The following is a 6,282-nucleotide window of genomic DNA, read 5'->3' as shown; positions in this document are numbered from 1 at the left end:
AGATAGCTTTCATGTAAATCTCAGCTTTTCTGGCTCAGTAGTTCTTGAGAAGAAGAATTTTAAAGATGTATCCTATATATCAGTATGTAATACTTTAATCCCCTATTGTGGCCTCATCCAATCCCCGGGGGCCATGATTTGAACAAACTTGAATCTGCACTATATCAGGAAGCTTTCATGTAAATTTCAGCTTTTCTGGTCCAGTGTTTCTTGACAAGAAGATTTTTAAATGACTCCACCCTATTTTTCCATTTTTGTGATTATCTTCCCTTTGAACGGGACATGGCCCTTAATTTGAACAAACTTGAAAGTCCTTCACCCAAGGATGCTTTGTGACAAATTTGGTTGAAATTGGCCAGCGGTTCTTGAGAAGAAGTCAAAAACGTGAAAAGTTTACGACGACGACAGACAACGGACAAATTATGATCAGAAAAGCTTACTTGAGCTTTTGGCTCAGGTGAGCTAAAACCTGTGTAAAAAATATCATCTGTTTACAGAAATTCCATGATATAAGCACTACATCTGTCATTTCTATTCATTGTGTGACCCAACAAAAATGGTTTTATTTTCTTCAGATATATATTGCTTTTGAAAAAATATAGGGTCCTTGAGGTAATTTATCAAAAATGTATACATGTGTTGGAGATTTAATTTGCCTGAAAAATCACAAAAGACTAGATTTATCAAGATATTGGACTAAGCAGTAAGCACTTTTAAAGTGTAAAATAACCAACATTTGAATTTCCAATTTTCTATATTCACAAGAATCGATCCCGAGGCAACCAGAATGGATGGATATCATAGCTCCTGTGTCCAAACACACTGAAGATTTCATAAATTTCCAGAAATGTTCTCCTTCCTTTGTTCTTGTCTTTGCCAGAGGTCTTTCTTCCTGTAATATTATATACATGTACTACATTTATCACACCTAAGTGTCTGTACAATATGCTTAGCACTTTCAAAAAGATGACTTTCCCGAAATCTGAATTGATATAACTACATTACATAATCTATACATGTATGTTATTAAAAGGTAAATATGGGATATCAGAACTAGAAAATTTTGGAAATCTTCAGAAAAAGAAGTTTATACGAAAATTATAGGTCACTTGGGAAACTCTTGTATACAAATTAGTGATGGCTAAAGACAACCCATTTCTGATATAAAAATAGATGCCTGGTTTAAAAATTATTTTTCAGAATGTTGCAAGTGAATGTCCTTGTACTAAAACATGAGTTATTGGATTAAATTTCTGATGTTTGGTAGCAGAGATAAACACAAAAGAAAAAGTCTATTTCCTACACCCTATGCACTTGTATGGATATTTACTTTATAAGATTTTCTTGAGTTATAACAACCAACCGTTATGAAATGATATAATAAATCACAATAAATTATTTATAAATATATCTCCAGAAATGTACATATACATGCAGCAACATGTAGCCCCCCCCCCTCCCGTTTTCCTGAGATTGCGTTAAATTATCACATACAATATTAAAGTTTGTTATTAGTACATGCAAAGATCGATTCATTAGCTGGTCACTTGATATAGTAGCGGTGAATAGTACTGGAAATGTAAGGCTAGATTGATTTCAACTCATGAACAGAAGAATACACCCCCCCCCCTCCCTTGAACTGTGACTAAATACATTGGTATCATGTCACAAAGGGTGCAACGATTAACCAAGACACGGTATATCACTGTAATATTATGCAACGGTTCGATTCACAATATTTTACACTATACCGCATTTTGGTATTCTCTATCTGGATTAATTTGAACTGTCCAATTTGGCTTTAAGATTACATGTATGTTGTAACAAGAGTACCACCAATGGTTCATAATATGCCCGTGAAAAGCTAATATAAGGTGTTTCCTTACATTATGATTTGTAGAACATGGCTTCAAGTAGTATCAACAATCAATGTCAGGGTGTGACATACTTTCTTTGCATCATAAAAACAGATCAATCATGTACTCTCTATGTAATATTTTCATTTGGCATAAGGTGTATGTGTACCAAGTTTGATGGTACCAGCTCCAATGGTTCAGTCTTTATCCTGCTACTACTATCTTGACCTTTGATCTTGAGAAACAATCAACATTCTCCACTTGGCAAAAGGTGTATGTGTACCAAGTTTGACAGTCTTAGCCCCAACAGTTCAGTTTGTATACTGCCTACAAGGTTTTCCTACTAAGTGATACTGTGAACTTGACCTTGAAAAACAATAGACATCTTCTTCTCATCATGGTGATCGAATGTACTAAGTTGCAATATCCTGGAGTTTATGGTTTGGTCTGTATCCTGCCCACAAAGTTTTCCTACTTAGTGATACTACGACCTTAACCTTTGATTTCTGACCTTGAAAAATGTTAGGCATCTTCCTCTCATTATGGTGATCAAATGTACCAAGTTGCAAAATCCTAGATGTTACAGTTCAGTATGTATCTTGCCCAAAAGGTCTGGACAGACAAATGGACGATGGTTACCATAATACACCCTGTCCAAATAAAGATGGTTTCCGGAAATGGAAAAATGTGGTGCCAGTGAATTATTTCTCACCCTGTGAACCATTAATCCCAAATACGGGAGCATTTTGGACATGCAGTTGTAACAGTAAGGTGCAATTAAATGATACCAAAACCAGTGTAATTGTTCATTAGTTATCATTCATATTGATACACTTGTAGCATGTTAAAAGTATCGTGATACGTATTGTATTGTCAAGTCTGTATCATACAATGTATCGTATCATGAAGCAAGCGTATCATTGCACCCCTACATGTTACCATGTTTAATACCAGTATTGAATATTAGTATAATAGTTTGATCTTTCACAGTTCATACAGTTGTCTCATATAGTTTTTTTTTAAGGAATGAAATAATCTTATTCAAAACTCTATAATTTTCAGACCTCTCTCACCGAGTACAGAAAAATACTTGTGTGATTAACAGATTTCATTCATATTTTTAAGGCTTTCCACCTTTCTGTGGAAAGTCCTATTGTTATTGTTCTGTTTATTATTTTCCTACCGTCAAAATTTTTTTTCGTCTTCAGACTTATCGAAAACTTTAAAGTTCATGATATAGCACTTCTTGAGAAACGAATACATTTCAACCTGCGTCATGGAACTTTGACCCCTTACGGAGTTATCTGACCTTTGGCAGAAATCATTGTTATCGCTACTACTTTTTAACCGTAAATGATAGGAGGATGAAACCTTTACAGGTCAATTAGTAGAATTGAAGAACTTTAAATGAAGGAATTAGCTGACCGTCAAAAGGAGTTAATGTCCCCTTATGTTTCTCGATTTCTACCTAAAAAATTGACGACTCCTAAAGTATTCGTCGTAGAGAGACGGAACACACTGGAATGGGTTGTGTGACCTTGACCTTGAAAAGTAGGTCAAGGGTCATCCAGAATGGCGAGAAAATGGCACTTTTTATACTCTCTTTCCCTCTTCAGATAGCATCGAAATATCACATGGGTCAGCAAGGAATTCTCGATTGGTCTCAATATCATGAATTACAACTCTAAAACTTTGACCACACTGCGAATGTCGGCGACTCGCATCGAAAACCCTGTTATCGCTACTCCTACTAGACCGAAAGTCGTGGAGACGCGAGACCTTTCCCGACGAATTCACAATAAAACACTCTCGCACAGAGAAGTTGACACAGGGAAACCGAGAACCCTGAAGCACGGTTCTCGCCCCGAAAGTCTCTGACGTTGTCATTCGAGCCCACAACTTTTTCACGGATCTAAATAGAGACGCGGGACCACTTGTGCGAAGCCCTGTGACCTCTCTGACCTTCAAAATGAGGTCAAGGTCAATCTTTCCCTCTCATGGAGTTTTCGAGGTTTGACCTTGAAAGTGGGTCAAGGTCAAATGTCAAGGCCACACATCAAGGGGCCAGTCTCCACGAGCAAGGCAAACCCACACATCACGCCTATCGTCCCAAAGGAAGAAATCCCCCACCCTTCAAGTGATCTGTATGTTAGATTAGCTGTTTACACCATTTTGACCGGTCACATGCCCAACAACAGGATTCTAGCTAATCTGATTTACACATACACATCTGACCTACACCCATTTTCTCCATTTCTTGACTGTCTTGTAAATCAAATATTTACATTTGCATTCATGAAAAAACATGTGCCAGATTCCATTAATGTCGGCCTGCATCAACATAAAGACTAAGTTAAGTTGTGTTTTTTTATGATAATGATGATGCAACTTTATTCGACAATTGAACTCCTTGACATTCCATCCCGACTATCATTGTAAACAAATAAACACTTACCTGCAGGGTCAGATGGGATGCAGTATTCCTATTCTCCGTTCAGATCCTACACTCAGAAACTTTATCTAATTCACCAGCCGCCATTTTGTTTGGGGTTCTTTTTCACAGCCTAAATCCATATGCATGCCTCCTTGGGTGAAATGACTGAAAGACATTGTCTCCGTGAATTAGAACACATAGGATGAGCAATTACAAACTGTATATCAAATTCCACAATCCATAACACACATGGTAAAATCCAGTGCACAGACTCCTACCATCTTCTCAACATGAGACTCATAGTCCCAGCATGCATGAGCAGAGTGTCAGCACTACATGTGTAATCTCTGAAAATGTCACTTCCGGTTTCTTTACACCTCCAAATATCATATCTAACAGGTCTAAAGTCACCCCCAAACACCTGCACAAGTCCTATTACACTTTTACCCGATATGTGCCGGCTATCCAACACCCACACCCCTTTTTTTCAATTATTTGACCGGTACTATCGTGCGAAACCAAGGCCTCAATCTCCAACACTTCAACACTCAAGGCGGCAAATTTGAATTTCTTTTCTATCCAAATCAAATTGTTTAGCATTTGAACACTACTGAAAAACCGGTAGAAGGTGGGAAGCCCTCTAATTGTTCGTGAACAATTAGGATCACTAGTTATTGATATTTTCCTTTTGCGATTAATGAATTTGAAATGTGGAATTAATTAAAAGATCATTTACGCAACCCCAGCCTCGATCTATTCAGATGTCCTACTTTTACAGCCTTTCCATTGGAACACATCCCAGTCTTGATCAATACAAAGACATAACAATAAAAAAATTAATTTCTTTCACACTTATGCATCAAACGATATGAAACTTGAACTCAATCTGTAGTTACTGCACTACAAGTTTCAATGAATTCTCGCAAGCATTATGCAAAAATATCTGGAAAACCAATGGGACAGACTGATTGACAGAGAGACGGACAGAGAGGAAACCTAAAATCCACTTTCGTTTTATAAACCGGTATGGGACTAATAACTGGAATTAGTCTTTGAACTTTATATGGTTATTTTCCATGATTTTTTGAATTTTTAAAATATTTCATTTCAAGCAGTCTGTTGTGATGTAATGGTGATATGTGATATATAACCTTAGATGTAAATTATGTTCCCTACCTGTTCTGCCTCTAACTCTTCCATTTCAAGTAATGATGTTCATGATTGTTCCTCCTGGAAACAAAATTTTACACATCAAACACATACATGTACATAATGCATTATACAGGTTTTAAAACAGTAATGTTACAATGATAAGCAAGAGCCTTGGCTACAATCTCCTAAAACATACAAGATTTAATCAAAAGTTATTTTAGTTTTTGTCTCTGTGTCATATTCTCCACTTTATCTTATGTGTTACCCCTCTTAGGAGGACCTCATTTTATTTTGTATCTATATATGTTACCCCACTTAGGAGGACAATATACACTTGCACACATACAATTACAGACCACTTTCTTAATATCATCAACCTATTTTTTCAATGCCATATTTTTCATCTTCCAAAACATACATGCTTATAATATATATGCATATACATTTTCTACTTTAGGTAGACTTGTCATTGATCCCCAATTGTCACTTCTGATTGATTTCATAGAGACTGTTGCAATGTGATGGTGAGGTATAATCTTAGATAAAAATTATGTTCCCTACCTGTTCTGCCTCTAACTCTTCCGTTTCCACAAATGATGTGCAGCATTGTTCCTCCTAGAGACAAAATTTTACAAATCAAACACATACTTGTACATAATGCATACTACAGGTTTTAACACAGTAATGTTGCAATGATATGCAAGAGTTTTGGCTACAATCCCCCAAAACACACACGATTTAAAGTCCTTTTTGTCTTTGTCTCCATGTCATATTCTCCATTTTATTTTACATGTATATATGTTACCCCTCTTAGGAGGACAATATACATTTGTACACACA

General features: G+C 36.4%; 1 long non-coding RNA gene across 1 annotated transcript; it reads right to left on the bottom strand.

The window, feature by feature from the left end:
- Positions 1-550: 550 nt before the first annotated feature.
- Positions 551-6,054, bottom strand: LOC130049212 (uncharacterized). The gene is made up of 4 exons (XR_008797698.1): positions 6,004-6,054; positions 5,467-5,520; positions 4,312-4,455; positions 551-892 (listed from the first exon to the last, which is right to left on the bottom strand). It is a non-coding gene; the product is annotated as an uncharacterized LOC130049212 (long non-coding RNA).
- Between the last annotated feature and the right edge of the window lie 228 nt (positions 6,055-6,282).

The sequence above is a fragment of the Ostrea edulis genome, chromosome 8 (assembly GCF_947568905.1).
Source record: "Ostrea edulis chromosome 8, xbOstEdul1.1, whole genome shotgun sequence".
NCBI classification, from domain to species: Eukaryota; Metazoa; Mollusca; class Bivalvia; order Ostreida; family Ostreidae; genus Ostrea; species Ostrea edulis.
This window is presented reverse-complemented; position numbering and strand designations above follow the sequence as displayed.